Below are 17230 nucleotides of genomic sequence, written 5' to 3'. Positions count from 1 at the left end.
CATAATATTTCTATTTAAAAGTTTTTTTAACACATAAATACAAATATATATATTTTCTTAATTAGTTTCACTTGCATATAGAGAAATCATTTTAAATAAAATGAATTTATCTGATTTTACTTTATTTTGTGTTAAGTTGTAAGACCTTAGGGCCTTCACATAAAAAAGCGCAGACTAAAGTTTGTTGAGAAACATCCAACCATTAAATTATCTCCACGATTTTATTGGCCTTTTAGAATAACTACTACTAAGATCAATGACAATGCTTATCGTTTGTCCCTTCCTGACCATTGGAATATTAAGAATTCCTAAGTTCACATTAGTCTACTTAGGCCCTTTAAAAGTACACCACCTTCTACCCCCATTTTTGATAACCCACCTCTCCTAGAGGTTGATACAGAAATTTTAGTTCCAAAAGCAATTCTTGATCATGAACAAACTACAACTCGCAATGGTAATGTTTATGTCAGATATTTGGTTAAGTGCAAGAATCATCCTGTAGAAGAATCTCAGTGGATTCTAGACCATGCCCTTTCACACACTGTGCCCTGATCGACTCCTTTCACAGACAGTTATAGTGAATTTTACGCTTAGTATTGAGACCGATGTAATCGTGTGAAGGTCACCAATTTGAGGTATCACACGATTGGCAGTTTATTTTGGTATATGATATTAATATGTGTGAAGGTCACTGATTTGAGGTATCACACGATTGGTAGTTTCTTTTGGTTTTGGCATTGGTATGTGTGAAGGTCACCGATGATAGCAAATCAAAGGTCCAAAATTGTTTCGATCGCGACGCCTCTTTCTAGCCATAGATCCCTCCTGAAACATGCTGTGTCACATAGTCACTCATGAGGGGTGCTCCCCCTTTATAGCCACAGCTGCAGTCTAAAGCGATCTAATTGTACGGAAAGCGGAGGAGGTGAAAAAGCGTCCCCACGTGGGATTGCTTATTTATGTGAGAGAGAGAGAGAGAGAGAGAGAGGGCACTTGGCATACTCCATCGGAATATTTTAAGGTCAGTCAACGGATAGGTAGTGACATTACTAAGTCTAAGAAAGAATATGGCCTTAAAGTTTCTCTAATTAGAAATAAAATTTACCCAATCATAAGGTTTTTTTAGTTCTATGAATGCATGTAATGATGTGTAAGAATAGTTTCAAAGTTGAGTGAGTTAAAATACACTTGAGTAAGTGAAAAAATTCACTCCATATCGAGGTTGCACGTCTACTGCAAGTTGTAAATCTTGATTTGGTCTACATGATTTAACCTCAAAAACTTGTAAATCAAACTCATCTAGCAAGCTCATAATCAAATAACCGTAGGTCGTAAGCATGCTCCAATTGGATGTCACTAGGTTGATCTTTCCCCTCACTTGGGTCTCCTAAAACATAACCTTCAGCAGTTGGATGGGAAGGCAATGGTCTCTATGCATCTTGGCTGTGCAAGGGCATAGGTACTATACATAAGTGGGTCAAGCATCTCATACCTTGGAAATCATCTATGTACTCGCCTACTGCTACCTAGAATAGACATGGTGTGGGCAAGAGCATTTCATAAAGTGGTGGGGTGAGCACAAGGTAGTGCTCTTGCCTCCATTTTCTATTGCCTCCACAACCCTTTATTACGGGTGAGTGGGTTGAGGGATTGGGTGGGCCCTATGGGAGGGTAGTAGCTGGCTGGGCCATTCCACGCACTGTCTTGCTCTCTCAACACCCACTTGTCTTCTTCAAGCTCAAGGCTACTACAAAGGTAACAACTAGATTTGGGTTCCAAACCACATTGACCTGGTCATCCCAAGAGGATTTAATGCACAAGCCTCACTAGCAGCTCGTAAATCCATCCACCCAAAATCACACAAGGGAAAGGAGGTCATGATTGAACCCTTACCATCCCTCCCTCAAAAGGTATGGATTCCTAAACGCATTAAAACATTGGAATCTACCTTGGAAAGGGGGGAAAACAGACGATGCTTCCACTTCAGCAACTTGTGCTTCACTAAGAGAGGCTTTACATGCAGCTTCTTCATCAAGCTCATCCTTATCTTCATAGGTTTTGTATGATGAATCTACTATAATGGAGATGCTTGATGTAACGCACAAACTTCAACCACCCACATTTCCTCCGAAAGAAGAACCCATAGGCCTGATTAGGTCTTATGAGAGTCCTTTTCCACCATTACAACTAGATGTCAACATTACTATGGTGCCAAAGTGTTCTTCATCAAACCTACATCATCCTCAGGGAAGATGGACAAAAGGCTTACATCACCCTTTGAGAAGTCCACGGATGATGAGAAGCAAGAAGGGGGACATACAACCAACTTCTATATTCGTACCCCCAATTAATTTTTTTCTCCATGACAACTTCTATATTTGTACCCCCAATTAATTTTTTTCTCCATGACAACTTCTATATTCGTACCCCCAATTAATTTTTTTCTCCATGGCAACTTACGTTCATGCAAAGCAAGAGCCTATTGGGAAAACATAACTCCCACAAGAATAGTAAATATTAAAACCATACTAAAACATAATTCCACATATTTTATTTAAAAAATAAAAATAATAAATAAATAAGAAACCCTAAAAAAGACAAAGAGTTGAGCACACAACAATACAAAGAGAATACATGAATGTATAGGATACCATCTTTCCAAACACACTTGCATTACTTTAAATGCACCCTTAGGAAAGACTTGTTATGGAGGTAATTCCATTGATATGTTTTTACTATAATTTCATCCCACGGCTCCATGCCATACATGTAGACGACATATGCTTCTTGCCACATCCCACCTTTGTTGGCAATGTAGAACTATTTTCGACATTATGGGACAACATTACTCCAATTCATAGTAGAAGTAACACCGTAAAGGCATGATGACATGAGTGTTCTTTATGCGATTAGTGGACCTAACCAAGTAAAAACACCCCAAAAGGGGATTTGGGAGACCTAAGAGCCTTTTGACCCTTATACTAAGGTTTTTAAACCTGTTTTATTGCATGTAGGATAATTCCCTTACACGTGGTAGAGAAAGAGGAAGACGGCTCTTCCAACACCTTCCTTGGCATCAAACTTAGCTCCATGATGATCACGACAGAGGCTGCAGGCAGCAACGTACGATGGCTTGGCTTAGAGGTATGACATTGGCTTCGGCTTAGAGGTGGCAGTGGCTTGGCCATGGTAGCAGCTTGGTCAGAGGCCATGGTGAGCTTGGGGGTAGAGGCTTTACGAAGAGCTTGGCTTGGCTCAGCCCAGCAGCAGCGTGTACACACAAGCGGGAGTAGAGGACGAGCAGAGCAAGGCGAGGAAGAGTGCACCCGCTCTTTGATAACATGTTGAGAGAGCAAGACAATGTGTGGAATGACCCAGTCGGCCAGCCTCCCACCACCCACAGAGCCTATCCAATCCCTCAACCCACTCACCCATAAAGGATTGTGGAGGGATGTGGGAGGCCTAAGGGTATTTTGACCCTTATACTAAGGGTTTTTAACCCCTTTTATTGCATGTGGGATAATCTCCTTACACATGGTAGCAGGAGGACGACGACTCTTCCAACAATGGGAACCCACCTTGAAGTAACCTTAGGGTTGGACTTTGAACGATGACTTTTCCTAGGCTTTTGGGCCATTTGTTTTTGTCGACGTGGAGTAGGTTGAGTAGCCTTGGAAACCCGTTTGAAGGTAGGTTGAGGATTCTTAACTTGTTTTCTTGTTGAGCATTGGTCCCTCTTCGGGAAAGATGTGGATGTAGAGTTGGAAGCTGAAGACGTGGTTGGCAATGATGTTGAAGTTGGTATGGAGGAAGTAGCCTTGGGTTGAGCCGATGTTGAAGCTTCATTCTTACAACATTCTAGGGCTAAATGGTGTAGCGTAGTTGTGCATGGAGTGTAAGGGTGTAGAGTTAGTGGAGACACTCCTCCCTATGGCCCAATCTATAGTGCATTGGGTAGCTTTCATCCATGCTTGGCCAAGAATGACTTGTTCCTCCATTGTCCCAGCAGGCATGACCAAAAAATTGCTCACCCAGGGCCCGTTTGCACCATAGATGATAGTTTTTAGAATGCCTAGCACTTTGGTACTCTTGTTATTGATTCCTTTTACTCTTAAAGGAGAAGTTAGCAATTAAGGCTTTCCCAGTTGGTACCATACATTAAAAGAAGTAAATTGTGACTTTCTCCAAATAGGTAATTCAATTTGCATTTTGAGAGGTGTAATGTGATCTTCTATTTCTCCAACAACCTCTCCTACATAAGCTTGTGTAGTTTAGTATTCTTTATGTTTACTCTCATTTAAGAAGCTTACTTCAATGTGTCATAAGCTTGTTGGCATTCTTCTGTTCACTCAAATATAATGAGAAGCTTGTACAAAGGTCTAGCTATCTCAGTATAGAATAATATAAACCATAGATAGTAGCTAACATGAACCATAAATCTTTGAACTCCCTTGTAGTTTGTGGTGGGTGGCAGTAAGTCCAAAATGACTTTGATTTTTCCCTCATCTATAGAAATATCATTTTTGGACACTATATGTTCCAAAATCACTCCATACTTGACACAACATTGGCATGTGAAAGGGCTCAATAATATGCAATAAAGCCTACACCTTTCAAAGATCTTTCTTAAGTATGCTAGATGTTCTTTCCAAGAAAAATAAATGCATAAATCATCTAAAAAAGATTCAACAAACTCTCTTAATAAGTCCTTAAAGACGATGTTCTCGCACAAAAACTGCACTTTCCTTGGTATCGTGCTCTCAAGATTGGACACTCACTCGTGGTATGAGCTTGTCAGCATATAGAAAACCACTATAGCTCTCTCCTTGGTTATCTCTTCTTGCAATGCTTTCATGAAGTCCGTGAAATTCATTTTTTGCTAAAGTGTTACCTTTAACCAAGGGTTTAGCTATTATTGATGAAGCAGCCAATTTTACGTCTAATGCTCTGGCTCCCTTAATCATTAGATTATCCTCTAGCTGGATGGCATTAGTTGTGACTTCATCCCCATGTGGTGATATGACTAAGCCATTATATATCTCCTCATGTTTAAGCCCACCATGGATGAATCTATCAAGCAATTGGCTATTGGTAAAATGTTCATGCAAAGCACAATGAGAGTTCAAATGTTTGAGTTGGATAATGGACTCCCTAACTGACTCAACCTCCTCTCTCCACAATGCTCCCTCATGCACAAATCACTTCAAGAATAATCTTCTAAGCACTTCAAAGTGTAAGTGTTCCTCAACTCTGAGAGTTATAAACCAATCAAGTCAGTATTAGGTAATTCAAGAAAATCTCAATTCCCAGAATGGCAGTGTTCAGGGATTTCATGATCAATTTTCTTCAAAACATAGGTTTTATGGCATAAATAACTACATGTTTGGACATTAAAGCATGTAAATTAGTTAATTTGTGATGTAAAACCTAATCAAATTTCCTCAATATTAAGAAAGCTACATGCACACACATTACCGTACTCATCCCATGGGGAATGACGATATTATACTTGTCACATTGAGATTTATAATCCCAAAATGACACCATTGGAATTTATCAAGGGACTTTTTAAAAAAAATGGTTTTTAACAACTGTTTTTTGAATTAAGAGAGAATGGTAGTGGTGCCATTCTTCCTCAATTTTGGTAAAGGACTTAGAAAATACAAAATGGTCTCTTGCAACTGTTCTTGAACCTATGTACAATCCTTATTAGAAAATTTCTTTAGGTACACCCACTATGAAATGAAATTTTTGGTAGCATGAGCCGTGATCTCAAGAGTCTTTGTGGTGTTCATAAACACCATCAAAATATTAGATCTAAGAAGTGTTGTTCTATACTTGTCACATTCAAATAGTTTAATAAATGGTCATGGTGCCGTTCTCCTCATTGGATGACCTTATTGTTAAGGGTTTAGGTACACCCACTATGAAATGCAATTTTTGGTAGCATGAGTTGTCATCATCTCAAGAGTTTTTGTGGTGTTCATAAACACCATCAAAATATTAGATCTAAGTGTTGTTCCACAATTGTCACATTAAAATGGTTTAATAAATGTTCATGGTGTTGTTCTCCTCATTGGATGACCTTATTGTTAAGGGTTGGATAACATTATATAAAACATACAAATTTAAAATGTATAGACTGATCTATCCACTGTCATAGGGGAGACAGGTAGGGTGTTCTTCTCCCATCCTTAACTTGGTTTTAAGAGAGATTGTCATTCTCCACCTTTTCCCACTAGAATGGAAGGGTTTATGACCCTCTATCATTAAACTGGTGCTATTCTCCAATCCGCTTGGAAAATTTGATTTTAGGGGTCAATGATGGATTTGGTACCATTCGCACCTCATTAAGGGAGATGGTAGCCCCATTACTTAGGGAAAAATGGCATTGTGTCATTCTCTCCTTGAAAATTTTGGTTTGAGATGAGAAAATCAAACAGAGAACAGCAGTGTTGCCATTCTCCCCTCCTCCCTAATCTAATCCAAATTTGATGGGAGAATTTCACCATTGCAAGTCTCGCTCTTGTATAAAATGGAGGAAGAATGGCAATGAGGGTGGTGGCCAACAAGCTTAACCCTAGCGCAATGTAATCTTAGCTAGCCACATCAACTCCAGCTCGACATCTACCATGATTTTTGTTACCATATTAAATTATTGCTAGCCTCACATATTTAATCTCCTACATTTACCTTGTTCATATTTATTCCACGCTCACATATTTAATCTCCTACATTTATCTTGTTTGTTAGCATCACATTTTTATTTAATCTCCTACATTTATCTTGTTTGTTAGCATCACATTTTTATTTCTGGCTCACATATTTAATCTCCTACATTTATCTTGTTTGTTAGCATCACATTTGTTTAAACTAGATAACTCCCTTACATTCAAGGAAGAATGGTAGTGGTGCCATTCTTAAGGTCACCCATCACACCTTAAGGGGATAATGGCACCACTACCATTCTCCCTTACATTCAATGAAGATGCCATTCTCAAGGCATCCCATCGTCTTAAAGGGGGGGCATGGGACCATTGCCATTCTCTCTTACATTCAAGGAAGAATAGCAGTGGTGCCATTCTCAAGGCCTCCCTTGACCTTGATTGAGGAAGAGAATGGCACCATTGCCATTCTCAGGGCCTCCCATCACCCTAAAGGGGAGAATGGAAGTGGTGCCATTCTTAGGGCCTCCTATCCCATCACCTTGATGGGGAGAATGACACCATTGCCTTTGTCCCTTACGTTCAAGGAAGAATGGCAGTGGTGCCATCTTTAAGGCCTCCCATCACCTTGAAGGGGGGAATGGCACCGTTGTCATTCTCCCTTACATTCAAAGAAGAATGGCACTGGTGCCTTTCTCAAGGTATCCCACCATTTTGATTGAAGGGAAGAATGGCACCATTGCCATTCTCAGGTCCTTTCATCACCTGAAAGGGGAGAATAGCACCACTGCCATTCTAAAGGCCTTCTATCCCATCATCTTGAAAGGTAGAATGGCACCACTACTATTTTCCCTTACGTTCAGGAAAAGAATGGTAGTGGCTACCATCCTCAAGGCATCCCATCACCGTGAAGAGGAGAATGGAACCACTGCCATTCTCCATTACATTCAAGGAAGAATGGTACTGGTACCATTCTCAAGGCATCCCATCACCTTGAAGGGGGGAATGGCACCACTACCTTTTTCTCTTACATTTAAGAAAGAATGGTAGTGATTCCATTCTCAAGGTATCCCATCATTTTGATTGAAGGGAAGAATGACACCACTACCATTCTCAGGGCCTTCCATCACCTTAAAGGGGAGAGTGACATGATTGCCATTCTCAAGGCCTTCCATCCTATTACCTTAAAGGGAAGAATGGCACCATTTCCATTCTCCCTTACGTTTAAGAAAGAATGGCAGTAGTGCCATTCTCAAGGACTCCGGGAGCATCACCTTGAAGGAGGGAATGGCACCACTACCATGCTCCCTTACATTCAAGGAAGAATGGCAGTGGTGTCATTCTCAAGGAATCCCATCATTTTGATTGAAGGGGAGAATGGCACCATTGCCATTCTTAGGGCCTCCCATCCCATCACTGTGAAGGGGAGAATGGGACCACTACCATTCACCCTTACATTCTTAAGGCCTCCCATCACTTTCATGAGGAGAATGGCACCACTACCATTCACCCTTACATTCTAGGAAGAATGGTAGTGGTGCCATTCTCAAGGCCTCCCATCACTTTCATTCACCCTTACATTCTAGGAAGAATGTGAAGTGGTACCATTCTCGAGGCCTCCCATTAACTTGAAGGCGGGAATGGCACCACTGCCATTCTCCCTTGCATTCAAGGAAGAATGGCGATGGTGTCATTCTCAAGGCATCCCATCATTGTGAATTAAAGTGGAGAATTCTCCTCCATGGCATTATGAAGAATGGCAGTAGTGCCATTCTCCCCCATTCTTGATTCTCAATTTTGAATTTGAATTTTAATCTCCATTATCCCCACTCTCCCTCCTTGTTTTGAATATGAGTATGGCACCAATGTCTATCCATTGAATTTTGAAATTTCCTCCTTAGATTCAAAAACCATAGTTTAAAAATTTACCTCCCCAATTCAAACATTACCTATCCAATATCCCAAACAATTCTCTCATGGTGTTGTCATCATTTTGGGCATATAAAGGCGAGTGTGCATATGCAATTGACACTAGTGAAACTATAATCACAGGTGCACTTCCTTGTGGATTGTTTTTTAATGTATGTATGTACATATGTACGTACGTACATACACATACAAACATAAATAAAGTTTCATAAGATTAGAATTAATTTGTATCCATATACTAATTTTAAACTAGATAACTCTAAATTTTAAGCACAAATTAAACTAAACTAATAAAACACTAATTAGATTATAAATACTAATTAAACACAAACTAGAATCTAGACACTAATTAGATTTTAAACTAATTAATTAAAGTAATTAGAGAGAGAGAGAGAGAGAGAGAGAGAGAGAGAGAGGGGTGTGTATAGGTGTTTTAGAGAGAGAAAGAGAGAGAGGTGGAGAGAACTGTGTGTGTGTGTGTGTGAGAGAGAGAGAGAGAGAGAGAGAGAGAGAGAGAGAGAGGTACCTTTCTCAGGGCATCCCATCATTTTGATTGAAGGGAAGAATGGCACCACTACCATTCTCAGTGTGTGTAGGTATTTGAGAGAGAGAGAGAGAGAGAGAGAGAGAGAGAGTGGTGCCATTCTCAAAGCATCCTATCATTTTGATTGAAGGAGGGAATGGCACCACTTCCATTTTCAGGGCCCCCATCACCTTAAAGGTGAGAATGGCAGCACTGCCATTCTCAAGGCCTTCCATCCCATCACCTTAAAGGGGAGAATGACATCATTTCCATTCTCCCTTACATTCAAGGAAGAATGGCAATGGTGCCATTCTCAAGTCCTCCCATCACCTTGAAGGGGCGAATGGCCCCGCTATCATTCTCCCTTACATTCAAGGAAGAATGGCAGTTGTGCCATTCTCAAGGCATCCCATCATTTTGATTAAAGGGGAGAATGGAACCACTGCCATTCTTAGGGTCTTCCATCACCTTAAAGGGGAGAATGGCACCACTGCCATTCTCAAAGCCTCCCATCCCATCACCTTGAAGGGGAGAATGGCACCACTACCATTCTCCCTTACATTCAAGGAAGAATGCCATTCTCACGGCCTCTCCCAACCATCACCTTCATGGGGAGAATGGCACCATTGCCATTCTCTCCCATTTTCAATTCTCAATTTTGAATGTGAATTTGAATTTGAATTTGGTTTTTAATCCCCATTACCCCACTCTCCCTCCTTGTTTTGAATATGAGTATGGTACCAATGTCTATCCATTAAATTTTAAATTTCCCTCCTTGGATTCCAAAACCCTAGTTTCAAAATTTCCCTCCCAAATCCAAACATTGCCTATCTAATATCCCAAACAATTCTCTTCCGGTATTTTGATCATTTTGTGCGTGTAAAGATGAGTGTGTGTGCAATCGACATTAGTGAAACTATAATCACAGGTGCACTTCCTTGTAGTTTTTGTATTATGTATGTATGTATGGTCCGTCAGTTTGACTAGTCCATAAAATTAGGATTAATTTGTATCCATACACTAATTTTAAACTAGATAACTCTAAACTAAACTAATTAAGTATAAATTAAACTAAACTAATCAAACACTAATTAGATTGTAAATAATAATTAGACACAAATTAAAATCTAAACACGAATTAGATTTTAAACTAATTAAAGTAATTAAAGTAATTAAAGAGAGAGAGAGAGAGAAAGAATTGTTTGTGTGTGTGTGTGTGTGTGTGTGTGAGAGAGAGAGAGAGAGAGAGAGAGAGAGAGAGAGAGAGTGGGGGGGGTGTCAATGTTTGAGAGAGAGAGAGAGAGAGAGAGAGAGGGTGTGGAGAGAAGTGTGTGTGTGTGTGTGAGAGAGAGAGAGAGAGAGAGAGAGAGAGAGAGAGAGAGAACAAAATCTGTGTGTGTGTGTGTGAGAGAGAGAGAGATAGAGATTTTGTTCTCAGAGATTCTGAGAACAAAGTTCACAATCTCTGTGTGTGTGTGTGTGAGAGAGAGAGATAGAGATTTTGTTCTCAGAGATTCTGAGAACAAAGTTTGTTCTCAGAATCTCTGAGAACAAAATCTCTATCTCTCTCTCTCACACACACACACACAGAGATTTTGTTCTCTCTCTCTCTCTCTGAGTTTGTTCTCAGAATCTCTGAGAACAAAATCTCTATCTCTCTCTCTCACACACACACACACAGAGATTTTGTTCTCTCTCTCTCTCTCTCTATATATATATATATATATATATATGTAAAAGAGGTTTCTTCCCTTTTATCTGCAGAAGTGTAGAGACCTAAAAGCCCTCTAGGAAGGCAAGTGCAACTGGCAGAAATAGCCTTTGAGTTACTCTAGCACTTGAGCGCTAAGGGCTGACCTCCAAACACAGTGACTTACACTAGTTTAGTTGCATGACAGAGGTGGCAATAAGGCACTAGTGGATGGAGGAAAGGAGCTGCCCAGGCTGCTGTTGACGCAGAGGATGTGGTGATCTTAAAATTGTATTGGCCGGCCAGCTTCACCATGGCCAACAAGGAGGTGGACACGTTGCACATGACCCCTCCAGTAAATTAGAGTGATGGCCTCTAAGCGGCACTCTCTCTCTCTCTCTCTCTCTCTCTCTCTCTTTTGGAACACTGCGATGGTGTACTTGCTTCCTTCACTTTGGCTGCTTGCTTCTACTGTGTCGTGCTTGTGCCAGCTCGCTTGGTGAGGGTGGTGGCCAACAAAGCTTAACCCTAGCGCTAGCTAGCCACATCAACTCCAGCTCGACATCTACCATGATTTTTGCTACCATATTAAATTATTGCTAGCCATTTAATCTCCTACATTTACCTTGTTCGTATTTATTCCAGGCTCACATATTTAATCTCCTACATTTATCTTGTTTGTTAGCATCACATTTGTATTTATACGCTCACACATTTAATCTCTTGCATATTTTACCTTGTTTGAGATTACCATATTCAGGCAATGTCCCATATTAATTAATTAGTGCCCGCACTAGTTAATTAATGTGGCTCTTCCTAAGATTTACACCTTAGGCTTTGACCTTGACTTTTTTCTTTTACACGGGCGTCGTCTCTATTTGTTCGGGTGTCATCTCTCTCTATCGTGACAACATGGTCCTCTCTCTCTCTCTCTCTCTCTCTCTCTCTCTCTCTCTCTCTCTCTCTCTCTCTCTCTCTCTCTCTCTCTCTCTCTCGGCTTAGCCCCAGCATCGAAATAGCCCTTAGCGGGTTTATAAAGCTTTCATTGAAGCATCCAAAAAAGAAAGCTCGAGAATGCTCGTGAAGCGTCAAAAAAAAACCTTGCGTATCCGCCCATGACTTCCCATGCTAAGGTTGTTACAAAATTTTAAACTAAGGTTCTAACTGCAAGTTATACCACCTCTACTAATTAATTAAAGCAAAGAAATATTTTGGTCCCATATTTATTACTATGCAACTGACCTCGAACCGACTTAGTCACTTATGTAAAATACAAGATTCATCCATAAAATCTTGGTTTGGTGGGCCTGCTCCATAACATCTTGGTTTGGGGGCATGATTGGTATCATTATAGGTACCATGTTATCAAACCAACCCCATCCTCCTTTATTTAGAGGACTCAAGTGGTGGTGTGAGAGACACAATAGTGTCTACACCCCAAAAAGCTTAGTCCAAGATACCAAGATTTGGCACACAAATTGTGGAGATCTAGGACACTCTTGCCTTTAGAGTTGTAGTAGCGAATGTAGACTTGGGGCTTAGAGAGATCAGTTCACTCCTTATAAAGAGCAACCTAGGATAGACTCATGATATTTTAAGAGCAAGAGAGGAGCCTTCATAGGTGTAACATGCGGAAGCTCTGGGTAGTCTTCTTTCAGCCCTAAGCATTGGTATAGGAAATCTTGATGATGCAAGAATAATCAGCATAGAAAGAGAATAGAGCAAGAGAAAGGGACATCATTATGTGGCCTTTGGCCTTCCCCAAAAGGAAACATAATATCTAAATCTAGAGCTATCCCACCTTGGGGAGAGATAACAAACAACGAGGCTCTTGACATCCAAGCCAATTGGCCACCATCGGCCAGCTTCAATGGACTAATAAATCACATATATGATGTCAACTAGAAGTACACGACCTCCTACATATGATTGACAAGGTCCTGATCAAATCGGGCTTCTTTTGCAAATATTTGAGCCTAGTTGGCCACCATCGACTAGCTTCAATAGACTAATAAATCACATATATGATGCCGACTAGAAGTACACGACCTCCTACACCTAATCAACAAGATCCTCATAAAATTGGGCTTCTTTTGCAAATATTTAAGCCTAGCTAGTTCCCTAATCTAATATTTATATGCTACCAACCACTAGGGATTATCTTGGGATTAAGCAATGTTGCCATTCTCAAGGCATCCCATCACCTTTAAGGGGGGGAATGGCACCACTACCATTCTCCCTTTCATTCAAGGAAGAATGGCAGTTAAAGGGGGGAATGGCACCATTGCCATTCTTCCTTGCATTCGAGGGGGAAGAATGGCAATGGTGCCATTCTCAAGGCCTCCCATCACCTTGGTTGAAGGGGGGAATGGCACTGCTGCCATTCTCCCTGCATTCGAGGAAGAATGGCACTGGTGCCATTCTCAAGGCCTCCCATCACCTTGATTGAAGGGGGGAATGGCACCACTGGAGGAAGAATGACAGTGGTGCCATTCTCAAGGCCTTCCATTACCTTGATTGAAGGGGGGAATGGCACCACTGCCATTCTCCCTTATACTGAAACGGGACCCTTTAATCTTCTTGAAGAGAATAATCAAAAACTCATAAATTATATCAAATATTAAAACAACTACTTGATAAAATTAAAGCATAAAACAAAACATAAGGCAAGAGAAAGAAAAACATCACCATCAACACAATCAACACAAGGCTGGGTGCAATCTTCCCCCCCCTTGTGCTTGCGTGGCCGTCCCCCACACAAGAGTATTTTTATTAGCTTCCAAACAAAAATAGGCCATAGCCCCCAAAAATATACAAAGTGTGCTTTTAGAGAGCACGACACTCTTCCACAATAAAAATAGAGTGTCCCAAAAATTGGGGCTAGGGTAAAGCCTTTAGGCTTTAATAAATTCAACATTATAAATGTATTTTTTCCAATGTATCAAAATGGAAAAATCAACTACTAAGGTTACAAGCTACGCTTGTAAAAATAAATATGATGCACATAAGAAACATTCTCCTCGACATTATTTATCAATCCTCGTAATCTTCTTGACCTGAAAATATAAGCCCAATTAATAATTAAATTAATCCCACAAATATTAAACAGGAACAAACCATAACCAACTCATGACTACCAGGCGTAAGTACTCCAGGAATCACCCTGCCAATACAAACCTAACTGAAATAATCATAGACGGCCCCAAGCATACGTCATATACCGCACGTATTAATATTTATAGTGGTGTCACCCACGATATTAACCTAGCCGGCATGACGCAAGAGTAACCTAGGCGTCCCCAAATTACTCAAGAGGAAAAAATAATATTTTTAAAGAGGACTTAAAATATATTCTCATGACATCCCTCTTGCTTGACTTTGCAATTACCCTCAATTGCAGGTTTGCTGGGTTTGAAAAGAACGAAGGATCTCAGGATAAGCTCGAAAAAATTTCTCGGGCACCCATTTTGCATCTTCTTGAGGATGGTTTTGAATGTCAAAAGATATTTGATTAACATGGATCATAACAGTCCCCGCCATTGGGAATCAACTGTCCTCAGTTGTGCAATCAATGAGTGGATGGCTTCATGGCACAAGTGGAGGATAAGATCATAATATCAAACAATTTCTGAAAATAAAACCAAACAAGTGAACGCATGTGAAGTGTCCCATTGCACAGAGGTACCTTCCACATACAAACACTCACTGGTGAAAGATAAAAGACATAGATACGTCTGGTGTAGCCATGTAAAACCAATCTAATGTCCCATACCATAGATTAATTCCACACGACACTACCTTAAGAACAGAAGTTTGAGACGGAGTAGCTAATTCCCTCCGAAACTTTCATTCTGACATAACTTTTCTCTATCCTCAAAATTAGACTACAAGTCTTATTCCAAAAATAAATTAGGTCAAAATGGAAATTCTTATCAACTTAAGATTGAAAAATAATCACTTACATTACTGTCAATAACTTGATGAATTCTGGGGATTTATTCTTGATCTTATTCTTGTAATTGTCTAACTAAATTCTCGGGATTTGTTTTTTATCTTAATCTTGATGAATTCTCGACTCGATTTGTTTTTTATCTTAATCTTAATCTTGTAATTGTCTAACTAAATTCAAAAATTATAATCTTTGAATAGGTTTATAATTCTTGAATTTGTGAATATTAGTCGTAAACAATGAAATCTAAAGGGGATCTTGATCTTAAGCTTAATCTTAAACTTGAAATCAGAACTTGAAGAAAGATAGACATCTTGCGCCCTAGTTGATAGCAAGAACTTGATATACTAGTAATGAATCTTGGCTTAGATTAAAAATACTTGAATGGACAAAAATTGAGTAATATATCTTTGACTTCGAACAATTCTTGGTCTAGAAAGAATCTTGTACTTGGATAGATCTTAAACTAGAACACTTGAAATTTTAGACGAAACTTTACTTGAATTGGTATAAACTTCATAATTGTGATTGGTATACAACTTAAGCTTGGTTTCTAGTCACTTGAGAGCTATTTCTTTTCTTTTCTCATCATCACTAAATTCGATGGTGAAGCAATTGATAACTTGAATCAAAGACTGGAGAAACTTGCTTGGTTCTTGAATCTTCAAATTGGTGTTAATCTTCTATGAAATGTCTAGCAATCATTTTTACTTGAATTTGGGCAACTAGATCTTGAAGATAACTTTTGCTAATCTTGTCTCGATCTTTCTAGTTAGGTCATGGTATCTAAAATTCTTTTCAGGAGCTAAAGTTTTCTAACTAGGTCTAGAAGGAAAGAATATTCAGAAAACAGATACAAAAGCAAACAAGAAATTGTATACAATAAATAATTTTTTTACACATACCTCCACCTTTGGTTAATGTGTCAAGTGCGTTAACCTCTTCGGTGTCAAGCATGTCCTTTGATGCAATTTGGTTCTTCTTTTTAGTTGGGCAAGATTTAGCATAATGTCCCATCATCTTACACCTGAAACACTTGACAATAGACAGCTTGGATACGATGTCATTGGTCGGGCTATGCATGTCAGATGCTTCCACAGTTTTAACTTTCTTCTTAATATATTTGTTCATTCTAGACAGATGTCGTTCAATCTTTCTTTGAAAGTTGTCCCGATGCTCTCGTTCTTGATTCAAAAGAATATGGAGAGAATCAAGCTATTCCTGAATAGTACGACGGTGCTGCGGATATTTACCCATTTTCTGACAATTAAAAGGAATAGGAAAAAAATTAAAACAAGAGAAAAGATAGGGTTTCTTATCTCATATGGAATGTTGAGCTAGATGTGAGTCCTGCCAAGTTAGCTCAATACACAAATGCATAATTTTTCAAGAAATATTCCATGTACTCTTTAAAATTAGAAAACTAGCCGTAGGTTAAAGCAACATTTTAATGATATCTTCACTAACAAGCTGTTTATATTATTCGTTCTTCATGAGGATTTAGAAAACAACATTATTCACAAGAATTTGACTAAAGTCTCAAAATTTCTCTTGAGGTAAATTCTAAAAATCTGTAGAAGAAATCCAAACTAACTATATGTACATGGAATCCTTTTCCATAAAATATGATGGGAATAGTCAAAAAAATATTTTCTTTTGTAAAACATTTTACTGATCTCATTTGTAAAGCTTTATACTAAGCTTTATCTCATAAAGCTTTTAATTATAAACTTATTAAGCTTATTAAAAAGCTTATGAAAGCTTTACTATAAAGCTTGTAACCTGGCCAATGCCCAACGCCGCCAGGCGCTGGAGCGCAAAAAGGAAACAGCCCACGAAAAAAATTCAGCGCATCTAATAAAAAATAAAAATAAACATTTTAAGCTTATAAAGCTTTTAGCTAATATAAGCTTTTAGCTAATATAATTGGGGTCTGAAAATTCCTTCCCCCCCCTGAATTCGCAACGCTCGGCGTCGCCAGCCGGATGGAGAGAAAAAAAAATTCAGCGCCTCCTGGATTTCACATTGCCGGGCCAGGATTTGAGGGAGAAGGAGAAGGATTATATATAGCTTGCCCATTTGTGCCCAGCGCATCAACTGAGGAGGAAAAAGTAAATAAACACCAAAAGTAATTTTTGAAAACAACTCTTGAACAATTCTCATCCCTCTATTATAGAAACTGAGCAAAGGGAAGGTTTAGCAATTCTGATTATGGCTCTCAACGCTCCTTTCCTTGCTCTTTCAATCCGTACAGACAGATTAGGAAGAAGATTAGTGAACAAGAAGGTGGTTTTATGGTTTTGAGAAACCCACTAATGGTTTTCCACCTAGTTTTATCCTTTGGGCAATAGATTAATGGAGATAAATTACCCAATGGTTAAAAACAAGCTTTATTTCATCCATACATAAACAAAAATCCCTAAACGTTGTGTGATGTTTTTTGGGAACCTCAACCTCAACTTGTACATGTGTAC

The sequence above is a fragment of the Cibotium barometz genome, chromosome 49 (assembly GCF_041138505.1).
Source record: "Cibotium barometz isolate CiBa-2024 chromosome 49, ASM4113850v1, whole genome shotgun sequence".
NCBI classification, from domain to species: domain Eukaryota; kingdom Viridiplantae; phylum Streptophyta; class Polypodiopsida; order Cyatheales; family Cibotiaceae; genus Cibotium; species Cibotium barometz.
This window is presented reverse-complemented; position numbering follows the sequence as displayed.